This window comes from Sciurus carolinensis, unplaced genomic scaffold (assembly GCF_902686445.1).
Source record: "Sciurus carolinensis unplaced genomic scaffold, mSciCar1.2, whole genome shotgun sequence".
NCBI classification, from domain to species: Eukaryota; Metazoa; Chordata; class Mammalia; order Rodentia; family Sciuridae; genus Sciurus; species Sciurus carolinensis.
The window spans coordinates 254,236-269,077 of NW_025920223.1; the positions used below are offsets into that span (position 1 = coordinate 254,236).

At 50.5% G+C, this 14,842-nt stretch overlaps 1 pseudogene; it reads left to right on the top strand.

The window, feature by feature from the left end:
* The first annotated feature begins 12,567 nt into the window (after window positions 1-12,567).
* LOC124975205 (polyadenylate-binding protein-interacting protein 1-like) lies at window positions 12,568-14,073 on the top strand (annotated as a pseudogene).
* The last annotated feature ends 769 nt before the right edge of the window (window positions 14,074-14,842 follow it).

Genomic DNA, 14,842 nt, shown 5'->3' on the forward strand with positions numbered 1-14,842 from the left:
TAGTTGCTAAATAAATGTTTTCCAGGAGATGTTTGCAGCTGTTTAAATTCCAGAGCATGGGATAGCATGTGATTCTGTCTTCCTTGTGTAGTAACTGCATGGGGTTCTGGTTGGGGACTGGCACAGCATAGCTGGGCAAGTGAATGCAGTTGTATCCCACAGATTTTTATTTTGGTGCAATAGCAGGTGGGCCCAGAGAGTGACTGGTTGGCTCCCATGCCTGAACCTCAAAGAATGGGAGATGCTCCCCCTCACTCCTCCTTGCTGAAAGAAGGTGAGGAGGCACTAGTTCAGCCCCCACACACAGAGGACCCCCCAGTCCCTGCTCTGCTGCCCACTTTCCCTGGTGCTGTTTGTCCAAGTGCAGGATCAGAGAGGAGATGGCAGCATTTTGGAGGGTGGTGGAGGAACAACTTGAAACATATATAAGACCAAGATGGGTATATAAAGACATTCTGGGCTGAGAAAAAGGCAAGAAATAAACAAAACAACAGTCCAGTACCTGCATCTGCAACTCCTGGCACAACATACCGTGTAACAAATGGCTGAACACTCGGGGGTTTATTCAATTCCAGGCATTCCTGCTCAGGTCTGGGTGTGCTGGGGTGACTGCCCTCCATGCGTATTCTCCTGGCGACCCCAGCCAGCAGGTACTCCCAGGAAGCCCCTCTCCTTGTGGTGGTATATGTGCAAGGGGCAGGCTCGAGTACACAGCACTCTTTGTACCTCCCCTTGGATCATGCCTATTTGCATTCCACTGGCGAGAACATGTCACATGGTCAAGCAAAGTCAAGATACAGAAAGTGTTCCTTGCCTTTGGTGGGAAGAACTGCAAAATCACATCATAAGAGGTATGGACACAGGGAGGTGATGTAGTGGAACTCCCATCTACCTCCATGACTGAGGGTCACACTCAAGCAGTGAAGCAATCAGCTTGAGTGTGTGTGGAGGAGCTGGTGAGAAGACATGGAGGAGATGGCACAGGCAACAACCAGAGCCTCTGGTGCTGTGTCATGGAGCTTGGGCTTTTCTTATGGGCAGTGGGGAGCTATGGAGTGGTATGAACAAGTTGTGTTCTGGAAAGTCATCCTAGGGGACTGCACAGAAGGGATCCGAGGAGCTAAGACTGGTGACAGTCCAGAGAGAGACCCAGAACTCTCATGTGTGGGTGTGTGCACACATCTCAACAAGTCTGGTCAGCCTGTGGTTTTGAGGAAGGAGGGAAAGGTAGACGAGAAACTTGAGAAACCTTGGCAGTGAAAGGGGGTGTGGCACCTGGAGGGATTGGCCATTTGTGCTGCCCAGGCATATCCCTGACTTTCCAGGTTGGGGCCTGCAGGTCCCTGACCTCTCCTGAGACTAGGGGGAGATGCCAGTCTGCACAGGAAGAGTACAAAGGCAGAGAGCATGAACTGCCTGATGATCCAGTCAGCCAAGGTATTGGAAGAGGAGCACCAGGGGCCGGGCCTCTCTCTGGTCTGTCACTGCTGGACCCTCAGTGCTGTGCCCTGGTGCCCACAGGTTCTCAGGAGATGGTGGCTGATGGCCATCTACCTGGCATTTGAATCTGCAGTTCAGGGGAGACTCTGACCTGGAATGACAATTTGGGGGTCATCCAGGTCCAGGTGGTTGCTGGGGACTGACTTCTCTGAAATAGTGCTTCAAGGACAGGCTGGTCACCCCGGCCCTTGGACATTTGTTTTCACCTCTAAATCTTTTGTTCTCCAGCTGAAGAGTCCCTGCTCCTCCTGATGGCCCATGGGCCCCCTGCTCTCCATGCCTCTGCTCCCTCCTACAGATGCTCACCTCTCCAGCCTGTGTTTTCTCTTGCCTCCATGCTTCCCTCATGGAGTTCTCCAGTTTTAAATCCCACTCTCTCATTTCTCATGTCCTGACATGCTACCCAGTCTCCAGGACCCCCTTAAGTGCCACCTGCTCTGTGAGCCTATGCCAGTGGCTCTGGGCAGGAAGTGTACCTGCTTGCTGTTTGCCTTGCAGGCACCTCTGCAGCTTGGGGCCTGACACCAGGATGCCGAGTGAAGCACTGCTTGACACCTTTGAGTCTCACACCACCCCGAAGGCCTGACTCAGTCCCCTGGGCTCACCAGATGTACCTCCCCCAGAACACACATGCTGCTGCCTGGCCAACTCTCTGGGCAGCTGGACCAGCTGCACACAGTCTAGTGGTTGGTTCCCTCCCTGCCAGTCAGCAGAGCCACTCAAACAAGCCCAGCAAGTCCCCCTGAGGGAGCAGGGACATCTCTCAAAACCTGCCTCCAGGACTGGGGCGGAGCTCAATGGTAGGTGTTTTCCTGGTGTGTGGGAAGCCCTGGGTTCTATCTCCAGCCTTGAAATAAAAAAGAAACAAAGAAAAACAAATCACTGCCTCCCAAGGCCAGTCCCTTGCAGGCTCACAGAGCTCCCAAATGCAGCCCCTGTGGCCCTGCCGGTTGTGAGATGTACTTCTCCCAGGAGTATATGCTGTTGAATGACTGCTATCAATCTCATCCATCAGGTGCAGGTATCAGGTGTTCAGCCTCCTCTTACTCTGGGCATTGGGGGGGTCCCCTCCCTCAGTGGTGGAGTGGTCAGGGTTCTATCAGGCTAAATTGCCTTTGAGCCCTGCTCTTCTTTCCCTCAAGGTCAAGAGCCACCCTGCTTGGCCCATGAATGCAGCTCAGGAAATGTCTGTGTGAACTACATGCTCCTTCTTCTCCCCTCCCCCAAGCTCCCCACCAACGCATAAATCGATACATGGAATCTGAGGCCCTCTCTCACTCTTGTCTTCTTGGTTGATCCCTGCACCAAGCTGGGAATTTTGGAAATTTACAGACCACCATGAGTCCCTGCAAAGATTTCTTCCAGGTTCTATACCCTTAGACCATTTAAACATCCTCTGAAGCCAAGCCAGTCTGCAGCTCATCTCCCCTACTCAGACCCAAATGATGTTTAACTTTTCTATAACTTAACTTGCACAGTGTCACACCACATTGGTGCGCCCTGGAATATTCCCATTCCGATCTGAGAGCAGCTGACACACTGAGTGATGCCACCATGTTCTCCAGGGACTTTTTCCTAAAATGTAACTGATTAAAATATAGCTGACTGGGAGAGAAGCAGATGCTGCAGCCTGCTTCAGGTGAGCCAGCAAAACTCAGAGATAATGAATAATGGTTTGTGGCAAAACTGATAATGCACCCACTATTCTATTGACAGGCTGCAGTTTCAGTTAATCGTGTTAAATTGCTGGACTGTGTTCTGCCTGGTTTGACTGCTGCCTTCTTCTTCTGAAAATTCTCATTTGTCTGAAGTTGACTTAGTGTTTCTTCCTCCTGTAACACCATTCAAATGAGACTATTTTTGCTGGTGGTGACCCACGGGAGTGTGTGTCTGGAAGGCGACAGAGCTGTGGATGCCATCTGTCAGCTGCACGCACCTGGCACAGTGCCCACCCTGTGCACCCCTGGTGCCCCCTGCTGTGACTGGGCCAGGTGACTGCTGTGTCCTCCCTAGTCTGATGTCCTGGCAAGAAAGACACAGCACCCAGAGTGTGGTGCTGCTGTGGGGCTGTGTCTCAGCTGGAGTGAGAACAAGGACTCATTCTGTCCTTCCTCCTGCAATTCTGGCCTTGTGACCTGAGCTGCTGCTCCTAGTCTGGACAGAGCCCATCCTCCTGCCCACACTTCAGAGCATTGTGCCATTAAGTGGGTCATGTAAGGGACTGTTGAGCCTGGTGCTTGGCCCAATATAGGTGCCCAGTGGATAGACCTTGGTATCATGACAGAGGCCTCTGCAAAGGATCACTGGGCACAGGGAAGGAGTGACCAGCTACCTGGAAGGCAGGTGCAGCTTCACAGAGGAGTTGATGTTGGAGTTGGGTCTTGTGGGGAGAGAAGGAAAAAGGACCAAGGCAGGGAGGCCTGCTGTGTCCAGAGCAGGCTGAGGGCCAGGCTGGAGGGTGGATGGGCTGTTCAAGAACAGACAGCAAGTACTCAATGATCCCCAGGTCAGCTGAGGCTGTGTGGCTCTTGGGGGTCCTCTGCCACCTGGATACATTTCATCCATGGGCCCCCATTCAGAGCACCCCAGAGACGATGCTGGAAACCAAAGTCCCGGGTCCCAAGGGGGTGATGCTGGGGTGCATACACAGGCTTCCTAGGGTCCCCACTGGGTTGAGCCCCAGGCTACAGCATACCCTCATCTGGCTTCTCTGCTTCTTGGAATCACTCCCAAATAGTGCCTGCCATGTCTGCCTTCAGGGGAGCCCCACTAAGGAAGAAAGGCCACACCTCCCTCCTTCACCCAACCTGCCCTCCCTGGTCATATCCTGAGAAGAGAAAAAACAGGACCAAGGGCCTGCTCTGTGACACCTACATGGCAAGCCAATGGGTGAGAAGTCATGGCTAAGGGGTCGCTGGGCAAATGAGAGTCCAGCAACTTCTGCCCAGGCTCCAAGCTTCCCATGGAGAAATCAGAGCCTCTCCTTCCTCTGTCTCATCATAGATGTGGGCACGTCCTCTGCTCCAAATATACCAGAAAGTGCCATTGCAAGAACTGCCCACTCACAGTTAGACCACTGACACTGCAGGAAAGATGGGTTCTGGTCTGAGTGCATTAGCTATCTGCTGCCACAGCAACACTGTGAAACAACCACCCCTAAGGAGCTGTCAGCACCAAGCACTTCTTTTGTCCACAGAAAAGCTGTGGCCTGGTGAGACCCAGATGGACTCTTGCATGCATCTGCCATCACGTGGATGGGAACAGTGTGACTTGCTCCATGGTGGGGACAGTGTCCCAGTTGAAGGTAGAGTCTGAGCTTCAGCTGGCATGACTTTACTTTTTCTTCATCCTCTTGGCCAAAGCAAATCAGAGCAAGGAGTGGGCACAGATGCCACAGATGCTACATGGTCCTGTCCAAAAAGGGTGCAGGTAAAGCAGAGGGCAGAGGATTGTGATCATTTTTGCCTCAATCTACCTCACTAAAGTGTGGGGAAGGAAGCTGATTGAATCCCTGTTCTGTACTCCTTGTTGTGTGGCCTTGGATTAGGTACTGACCTCCTGTGAGTGTCAGTATCCTCATGTGCAAAAGGAGATTAAGGCTCCTGTGAGGGTTCCTTGTGGGAAATTCATTCATTAGCTGATATTGATTGCATGCAGTCTGTGTGCTGGGCATTCTCTAGGCTGTGTTACTGACTTAAACACAAAGATTTCTGTCCTTGCAGGTTACACTGCAGTAAATGGGACATGATGAACAGGAAGGGTGGCAAGTGAATTAAACAGATCTTTGAAAGGTGTATGTGCTGTGGCCAAGTGGAGTGGGGAGGAGTATGGGACATGTGGGGCATGGGGGATGGAGGCCATCTGGAGTAGGCATCAGAGAAGGCTGAGGAGGTGACATTCGAACCTGGTGTAAAGCTGAGGAGAGAGTTAGCCTTGTGTACCTCTGGGAAAGGATCATTCAGTCATTGGGAACAGCCAGTGCAAAGGTCTTGAGGCAAGAGTGTGACTGGAGCAGTGTGAGGGGAGCATGGGAGGAGCAGAGGGCACAAAAGTAACAGGTTCACCCTGTGGAGCCTGCAGAGCCCCTGCACACCCTGCCATCTGGCTTCCTGTGCAGAGTACATCATGGTGAATGGGGGTGGTAGAAATCCAAGGTGGTGGTGGCTAGGTGGCTAGGTGGGGACAGCTGTGGTCCCACTCAGGGCAGAGTCTTCAGACAGACCAAGGAAGTGAAAGTTTGCAAGGCCTCCATTCAGGGCGGTGAGGCAGCATACACTGCCAGTAGTCCTGCCCGCCTGGGCTGTAGCCCTTCCTCCACTGCCCATGGCCTTGGTGGCAATGTCCCTGCCTCAGGCAATACCACATGTTCAGAATGTGCTCAAGTCTGCAGTGCCAAGAGCAGGGCTGGTCCCAGGTGAATGTCCAAACCTGTGACCTGGCCTTGACAATGATGTGACCCAGTGACCATGGAGCCCAGGGATCCATGGAACATTCAGAGTCCTGCCCGGCCTCTGCTGTCCCCACCTGAACACCGTGGAGGTGAGGAGGCCCTGAGGCTGCTCCTGACAGCACCTGACAGGTAGGGATGCCTTTTGTGTCCTGGGGTGGGTGGGCTCCCCAGCTCCTCCCAGATCAGTTCCAGGGGTCAAATGCTGCCCAGCTGCAGAGATTCCCCAAGGCTTTGGTGGCTGTTCACCCCTTTCACAACCCAGAGTGACCCACTCTTCCCACCAGCCCTGCAGGAGGATGGGCTCACACATGAGACCTTTTGTGTCAAGGCCTAGGGCTGGTCCCAGGGGGAGCTGGCTTGGGGAAGCTGCCCCTTAGGGCATCTCCACCTGGGCTGCCCTCTGGGGTCCTGCACCCACTCTCATCGCTGTCACCAACCTGCTGTTGGAGGAGGCCCAGCTCTGTTCCTTGAAGAGTGTTTGCTAAATGGACAGAGGGAGGGAGTGGGCATGCAGGCTGCCTGTCATGCTCTTTATGTAAGTAAATGGCTAACTCAGGAAAACATCTCTGAGCACCATCTGTCTCCATCTGAGCTTTGAAAAATCTGGTCACCTAGCAAAGTTCTCATGTCAGTCTCTGAAAACAAGAAGGCAGCCTCTGGCCTCCCTCTTGCTCTGAGCGGGGATCATCTGCTCTGCTGTGGACTCTTCCTTCTGGCCACAGCTGGCCAGTGCTGGGGCTGTGGACCAGGGACCTGCTGGGAGGGCCAGGGCCCCTGCTGCCCACTGCTGCCTCATGAATGCAACAGTGTGCTGCTGTTTCCCATCCTTCATATCCCTGTGGGGCTCCTGGGCCAGGAAGGCTGGGCAATGGAGACACTTTGACTGAAAACCCTCCTCCCAGGCCACCTGGCTCTGTGATGTAGATGTCCTACATCTACTAGCCAAGTCCAGGTAGCTCTGAGTAAAGCAGAGGCAGGAGGGTAGGAGGGAGGTGGCTCAGGTGGCCAAGCAGGGAGTTGGTGATGAGCAAAGAGATGTGACAGCCGTAACGGTGACCCTGGCTGAAAATGCTGTGGGGGCCACTGGAGGACAGAGGTCACACTGGACAGATGCTTTTCAAATGTGTGTTGACCTCTCTGACCCTTTTCTTTCACTTATTATACTGTGATATCAATGGGAGTCCAAGCAGAGAAACAACACACCCCAGGTATTTAAGTCAGAGGGATTCAATACAGGGAATGTTGGGAAAGTCAGTCCTGGGCACAGTCCTTGACCTCTGCCCTGTCACACAGGAGCAGACCTGGGCCTGGGCATTTCCTCTTGAAGACAAAGAGCTCTGTCAGCCTGGGCTGCATGTCCCTCATGATGTCATTCCCTGCTTTGACCTCAACAGGGACTGTTGCTGCTCATATGTGTTCCTCACATGGCACTGGCCACCCACTGCCATATCTATTCCTGGTGGGAAGAAAACCATCTTTTGCCTGAAGCCCAGAAGGGGCATGTTTACACCATCTTCTTGCTTCGGCTACAGGGCCACCAATGCTGTGGAGGTTGGTGGTGCTGTCCCTCTCTAGGTGACCACAGCACTGTTCCATACAGTATCTGTCCATCTGGTGGCTTGGGGCTGCTATTCCTGCAGACAGGACCCTCCCTGACGTGGGTCTTCCCATGGAGGTGGCCACAGGTGTCAGCTACTCTGCTGCCCAGGAAAATGGAAGAGCTGAGAGTGTGCAGGGCAGTGAGGCCACCCAGAGTTTGGCCAGGACAGGAAGCTGCCACTGTCAGTGGAGATGGAGGGTCACAGCAAAGTGGAGATGCTAGGGCTTGGAGCTGGGTCTCACAGAGGGCCACTGGCAGGGTCCCAAAGAGTAGTCACAGCTCACAGCAGAGAAGAGGAGCAGGGAATCTTCAGGCTTCTGCCCTCCAGGCCCCCAGCAGGTACTTCTCATGGATTGAAGCCAGTTGGAGCCAAGGTACATGGAAACCCAGGAGGTAGACTGCAGGGCTCAAACCACAAGCATGGTGCCAAGGGAGGGCAAGGAACAGACCAGAGGACCACTCAGACCACCCAGTGACACCTGTGTACTCAGGACAATTGCCAAAGGGGACCAAGGCTTTGGCAGGACTGGTTTTCTGCGAGGCCTCTTTCTCTGTCATATAGATGCCATCTCCCAGGGTTTCACATGGTCTGCCCTCTGCACCTGTCTGTCTGAATGTCCTCTTTTTGTAAGGACACCAGGGAGATGAAATCGAGGCCTACCCAACTGGTTTCACACAACCCTCATGATAACTCAGGCCCCGTCTCCAACACAGTCATACTCTGAGGTGCTGGGGTTGGGAACTCAACCTATGAATTCATGGGGACATAATTCAGCCCAATGGAGCCCCAGAAGTGCTGCCTCCTTAGGCCCACACAGACCAGTTCTGCCACAGTGAGGGAGGGCACCACAAAGGGCAGGCATGCTGGCAGGTGAGCTTCCTGAGGCTCCTTAAGGCCTCTTCCTCATCCCCAGGAGAATCCTTCCCAGTCCCTCCGTGAGTCTCCAGGGGCTTTCTGCATGTACACGTGTCTGCAGCTCTTTCTGCAGATGTACAAGCAAATGAAGTTCACACACACTATCTGCTCCTACTTTCTTTCCTAGTGAGGCCACAGGGACAGTCTTGTCCTTTTTAGAACCAACATTTCTGCAGCTGGTTCCCCAGATGCCTGAGCTCTTTCCAGTGTCCTAACACTTCTGTTACTTCCAACATACCGCTGTGACATGTTCCACATATCTTTCATTCCTTGCCTGTGCTGGTGATTGTAGGACCAATACCTGCTGGTAAGTTGCTACAGTCAAAGGCCACCAGCCTTGGGGAGGGGTCTGATGGTCATGTTGCTCCTGCAGAGCGACTTCCCCATCCCACTCCTGGAGGGCCTGTCCCCACAACCTCCCTGACATGGCCTGGGGGCCACACTCCCACTCCTGCCAGTCTGACAGGTAAAAAGTGAGTGGTATCTCCATGTAGTTGTCTGTGAAGTTGAGGTGAAATCTGCACAGCACAGGTCAGCCATTTAAGGTGAGCACTTTGGCAGCACTGAGGACATGCACTGTGCTGGGCATCTGCCATGTCTGTCAAGGAAACCCCAGAGCCACTGGGTGGTCACTCTTCCTCCCCACCACTCCCTGGCTACCACCCATCTGCCATCTGTCCCTGTGGACCTGCCCTTTCTGGATATTTCATGGAGATGCAATCATGTGCAAGTGGCCCTTTGTCACCAATTTCTTGCACAGAGCATCACCTCTCTGCATGGTGACAAGCACAGTTCTTGTCCGTGTGAGTCAGAGCCCTCCTGGTGAATGACCATGTTGGGCTTATCCAGTCATCCACCGAGGGGCCTCTGGTGGTCTCCATCTTCATGTGGCTTCTGTTCATAATCCCCTCATTGTGGACCAGGTCAGGTGCTCTCTGGGGCCCCTTCCCAAGCAGGTGTTAACTGAGGTGGGGGCAGGATGCGGCTCAGGGCCCAAGCAGTGTACAAGTGTCCCAGTCTCAGCTTGACACTCTGTTTAGGTTCCCAGGCCTTCCGGGTGTCAGAGGAGGGTGGGCTTCTTTAGGGACAGCCTTGCCTGTGTGTCTGGGCCTGCTGGAGGTGGAGAGAGGGCCCAGATGTCCTTGTCACCTCTTACTGAGTGCTTTATGTGTGCCTGGCAACCCCTAGGCACTGCACAAGTCACCTCCTTGGATCCTGCAGCAGCTCTGGGTGGTTTATTCTCCCCACCACAGCTGAGGGAACTGCCAGGGCCACCTGGGAACAGGTCATTAGACAGGGAAGCACTGGAGACCTGGGCCTCAGCAGCAGGGCAGTTCAGCACACACACTGAGGATTTTTCCCATGCCCTCTGTGTGGTCTCCCTCTCTGGATGACTGCCCCAGGGTGACTCCTGCTGTAGTCCCCTCTTCTGGCCCCTCATCCACAAGTCCCTGAGGACTACTTTCATGCTTTATATTGGCAATCTGTTACACTTAACAAAATGCTCCAACATTAGCAGCTTATACCAATAAACATTGCTACCTTGGTTTCTGAGAATCAGGGACCTGGGAGTGACCCAGCTGAGGTAGGTTCTGACTCAGCCTTTCCTGAGATTGTCATAAAGCTGACAGTCAAGGCCTTGACATTCAAAATTTCAAAGGCTGTGACATTCAAAGTTTCCAAGATGGCTCCTCACATGGATGCCCAATGGGAGTTTCCTTTCTTCTCTGAGTGTGGGTGGGAGGCTTGGGTCCCTTGCCACATAGATCTTTCTACAGGGTTAGTTGAGAGTTCTCACAACATGATAGTTGACTTCCCTGGAATGATTGATTCAGGAGGAGCAGGGAAGGAGGCACAGTCCTTTTATGACCTAATTTCATAAATGAAACATCATCATTTTTGCATGATCTATTTGTCAGAAGTGTCTGTAAGTCCGGCCCAGACTGAAAGGGAAGAACTTAAGCTTCAACTCTTTTTTGGTATTGGAATTTGAACCCAGGGGTGATCTTCAACTGAGCTACATCTCCAGCCCTTCCCATTTTTTATTTTGAGACAGCATTCCATCAAGTTGCTGAGAATCTCACTCGGTTGCTCAGGCTGGCCTTGAACTTGTGATCCTCCTGCCTCAGCCCCCAAGTCACTGGGATTACAGATGTGCATCACTGTGCCTGGCTAAGCTTCACCTCTTGAAGGCAGAAGTACCCACACATTCTCAGGTATCACTGTGTTCCTTCATCTTGCTCCGGGTCTTTGCTCTTTGGCCAAGTGTTAAGTGTTCAGCTATGTGCTGAGGTGGTGACCATACACTGCGGTGATGGGCTGGGGTCTTGGAACTCACAAGGGGTGACAGAAGCAGCCATGCCTTTCTTACCTGGGCTTGGGGATGATTGGCTTAGCTTCCTTGATCTCAACTCACTCACTCCTCTTATTTTGCTTTATACTGAAGGGGGCAGACATCCATAACAGACAGAAGGAGGCCATCCCATTCTTCCAGGGCCTTCCTCTGAAGATGGTCTAGGGAGAATCATAGGAAAGGATGGGGAGGGTTCTTAGTGCAGAGCTGGGGCTTTGACCTGGAGTGTCTGAGATTCCTATGGGATTTTGTGATGGAATTTAGGGAGTCTGTGACTTTGGACAGGAAAAAAATTACTTCTTTATTTTCACAAATCTCTATGTGACATCTCGCATTTCCTTCAGTTACCAATGTAGTCAACAAAAGCACAAAGCCTCAGTAGTATGACTTGTACTTTCGAATTTATTGTAAGCATAGCTGTGTCCCCATGGTGACTCTGGCAGAGACCCTGAAACATCCTTTGCACTTATCACCATTGCAAATTCACTGGGGTGTGAGGTTATTCTCTATGTCCAGCTGTTTAACACGTTAGTGAGAAGTGGCTTTCTACATCACAGATTTGATTATTTAACATTTCAATAACTGTCTTTCAATATAGTTGGTTTTCTTATGATTCTATAAATTTATTCTGTTCTTTTAAAGTGTTCTTCTGAGAAGGGACTGAAGATCAGGAATTCTGGGGTGGCAGGGGAGCTTGGGGGCAGACTGGAGATGTCCAAGTCACATCAGATCATGGAGAGGTGACAGGGCCCTCAGTAGGGCAAGTGTGGCAGGAACGGGTGACACTTGTGGACGGCTGCCTGGAAGGCGGGCATGGAGGGGTGCTGGAGGGGACAGCTCATGCCCACTGTCCTGAAGATGGGCATATGTGTCCACCCACACCCCCATCCCTGTACCTCTGGCGTGATGCCAGAGAAAGCCGCTCGCCCTCACCCTCCCACCTCTCCCCTCACCCACTCCATTTTCTGAACTTGCTGCGCCCGACTGTCATTTCCTTTCCCAGTGAAATCTTTTCTCCTTCCTTCCAGGAGTCTCCTACTCTCCCTCAGAACCCAGCTTACATAGGACAGAGGATGCCCCCAGACAGCAGCGGTCACTTCCATGACTCCCTCTCCTTTTCCACAACCACCCCATTTGGTTCCGTTCACTCACATGGTTCCTGACACAGTCTAGACTTAGCAGGTGTCACCAGTGTGTGGAGTGGTCGAGGGAAATCAACACAGGACCCAACCGGGTCTAAACAGCCGCAGGGTCCAAGCAGTCTGCTCCTGCCCTCCACCAGGCCCTGGGTCCTCTTCCATCCGTACTCACTTGTCTGGAAGCTGCGGAGTGCAGGTGAAGGTTCCTTGGGTGACTCCTCTGGAACTGTCTGTGATAAACGGACCGACCTCTCTAACCCTTAGAGTCTACCTACAAAAGAGGAGCGACAGAGAGGCGGGCTCCACAGGGATCAGCCTGTGGTCCGCTCCTCCCAAAGCACGGAGGAACGGGCCCGCTGCCCAGCTCTTCCATAAGACCTGAGTGAGGCGCAGCGGCTAGAGCCGGCCTTGGGCGCCTTCCTCCGTGTCCTACCAGGAGCACAGCTGCCCTCAGAGGAGGAGGAGGAGGAGGAGAAGCATATCGGACGGTTTCGATTGGGCTCCAGGTACTGGTCGGACTGGAGCTGGGTCCTGAGCCATGGAGGAGACGGACCTGAGGGCGGCGGGTTCCCCAACGGAGTGGGGCCTGCCCAGCGGTGGCGGCAAGAGCCGCAGCCACAGCCCAAAGCCCAGGCTTCCTGCACCCGCCGCCGCTGCGCCAGCCTAGGACGGCCCCGCCGCTAGGGGCCCAGAGCGGGGCCACCGCAGGCTCCCAGGGGCCTCCCTGACCTGGGGCGCTTCCAGAACAAAGGAGGCCCCTGAGAGCTTCACCTACTCCACAGTATAAAATCTCACCACAGAAATCCTAGTCAGCAATGGCTAAACCCCAGGTGGTTGTGTCTCCTGTGTTAATGTCTAAACTGTCTGCGAATGCCGCTGAAATTTACCCATCAGGTTATTCTTCTAATTATACAGAATCCTACGAGGATGGTTGTGAGGATTATCCTACTCTATTAGAATATGTTCAGGATTTTTTTAATCATCTTACAGAGCAGGCTGGCAGTTTTGAAACTGAAATGGAACAGTTTGCAGAGACCCTGAATGGCTGGGTTACAACAGATGATGCTTTGCAAGATCTTGTGGAAATCATCTACCAACAGGCTACATCTATCCCAAATTTCTCTTATATGGGAGTTCGCCTGTGTAATTACCTGTCACATCATCTGACAATAAGCCCACAGAGTAGGCTTTTGCCAATTGCTACTTCAAAGATGTCGGACTGAATATGAAGTTAAAGATCAAGTTGCAAAAGGAGATGAAGTGACTCAAAAATGATTTCATGCATTTGTACTCTTTCTGGGAGAAGTTTATCTTAACTTGGAGATCAAGGGAACAAATGTACAGGTTACAAGAGCATGTATCCTTCAGGTTGGTCTCTGGGAATTGCTGAATGCCCTATTCTCTAATCCTATGAATGACAGCTTAATTTGTGCAGTAAAATTACTGAAGTTGACAGGGTCAGTTTTGGAAGATGCCTGGAAGGAAAAAGGAAAGACTGATATGGAAAAAATTATTCAGAGAATTGAAAATGTTGTCCTGGATGCAAACTGCAGCTGAGATGTAAAACAGATGCTCTTGAAGCTTGTAGAACTCCAGTCAAGTAATTGGGGTAGAGTTCATGCAACTTCAACATATGGAGAAGCAACACCTGAAAATGATCCTAACTACTTTATGAATGAACCAACATTTTATACAACTGATGGTGTTCCTTTCACTGCAGCTGATTCAGATTACCAAGAGAAATATCAAGAATTACTTGAAAGAGAGGACTTTTTTTCCTGATTATGAAGAAAATGGAACAGATTTGGTGGAACAGGGGTGGTGATCCATATTTGGATGATATTAATGATGAGATGGACCTAGATATTGAAGAAGCTTATGAAAAGTTTTGTTTGGAATCAGAGCATAAGCAAAAACAATAAAGTTAAATTTTAACATATCAGTTTTATAAAACTGTTTAGGTATGATGATTTAGCAGAATGCAGGAAATCAAGAAAATGTGTCACACTTATACCAAATTAAGGATGTTGAGTTATGTTACTAATGTATGCAACTTTAATTTTGTTTAACACTCTCTGCCAAAATAAACTTTATTCTCTATAACTTAAAATGTTTATATTTATAAAATAGTTTATCATGTACAGTTAATTCCATTGTTTTGGTTGCAATAAAATTGATTTTGAAATAAATGAAATGTTGAAAGTAAATTTTGCTAACTGGTTATATATTTATATCTTAAGTTCTTAGCCTAGAAATACATATTACTGCAAAAATAGCATTCTTTTTTAGGTATGACTATTATAGATTTTATTTCAGTTTGACATGTCTCATACTAATCACAATCATGAACTCTAAAGTCTTGGAATATATCAACAACTGATTTACATATGTAGATGCTATTTGATACCAAGGGCTTTAAAAATGTCATTAATGGAAAAAAAAATCTTAGAACTCCCCCACTAAACAACCAAGACTCACCCTTCACTGATAATTTATTCTAATTCAAGAATTGTTCTTGTGTTTCACCTCACTAACTTCATTGCCTGAAGGCCTAGAACATTATTCTGCTTTTATTTATATGATTTTCTCACTTTTACATTGTAGCATGAGTTACATTGACCTTTTTATTTTAAGTTAGAGAATTTTACTAGATATTTGTCATTCAAGTTTTTATCTGCTTTGTAATCAATATACCTTGAGGATCACTTTTCTAATACTTCTATAATGTACCACCTCAGCCCTATTTAAGTAGTATTTTTACTTAATGTCAAATCTTTTTCCAAGTAACTGAAACTTGTATATAAAAGGGTTGCTTGTAAATATGCATGTAAATAGTTCTGTTAATAAGCCACTGTTTTACACTTGGTATATCTGTGTCTGCTAA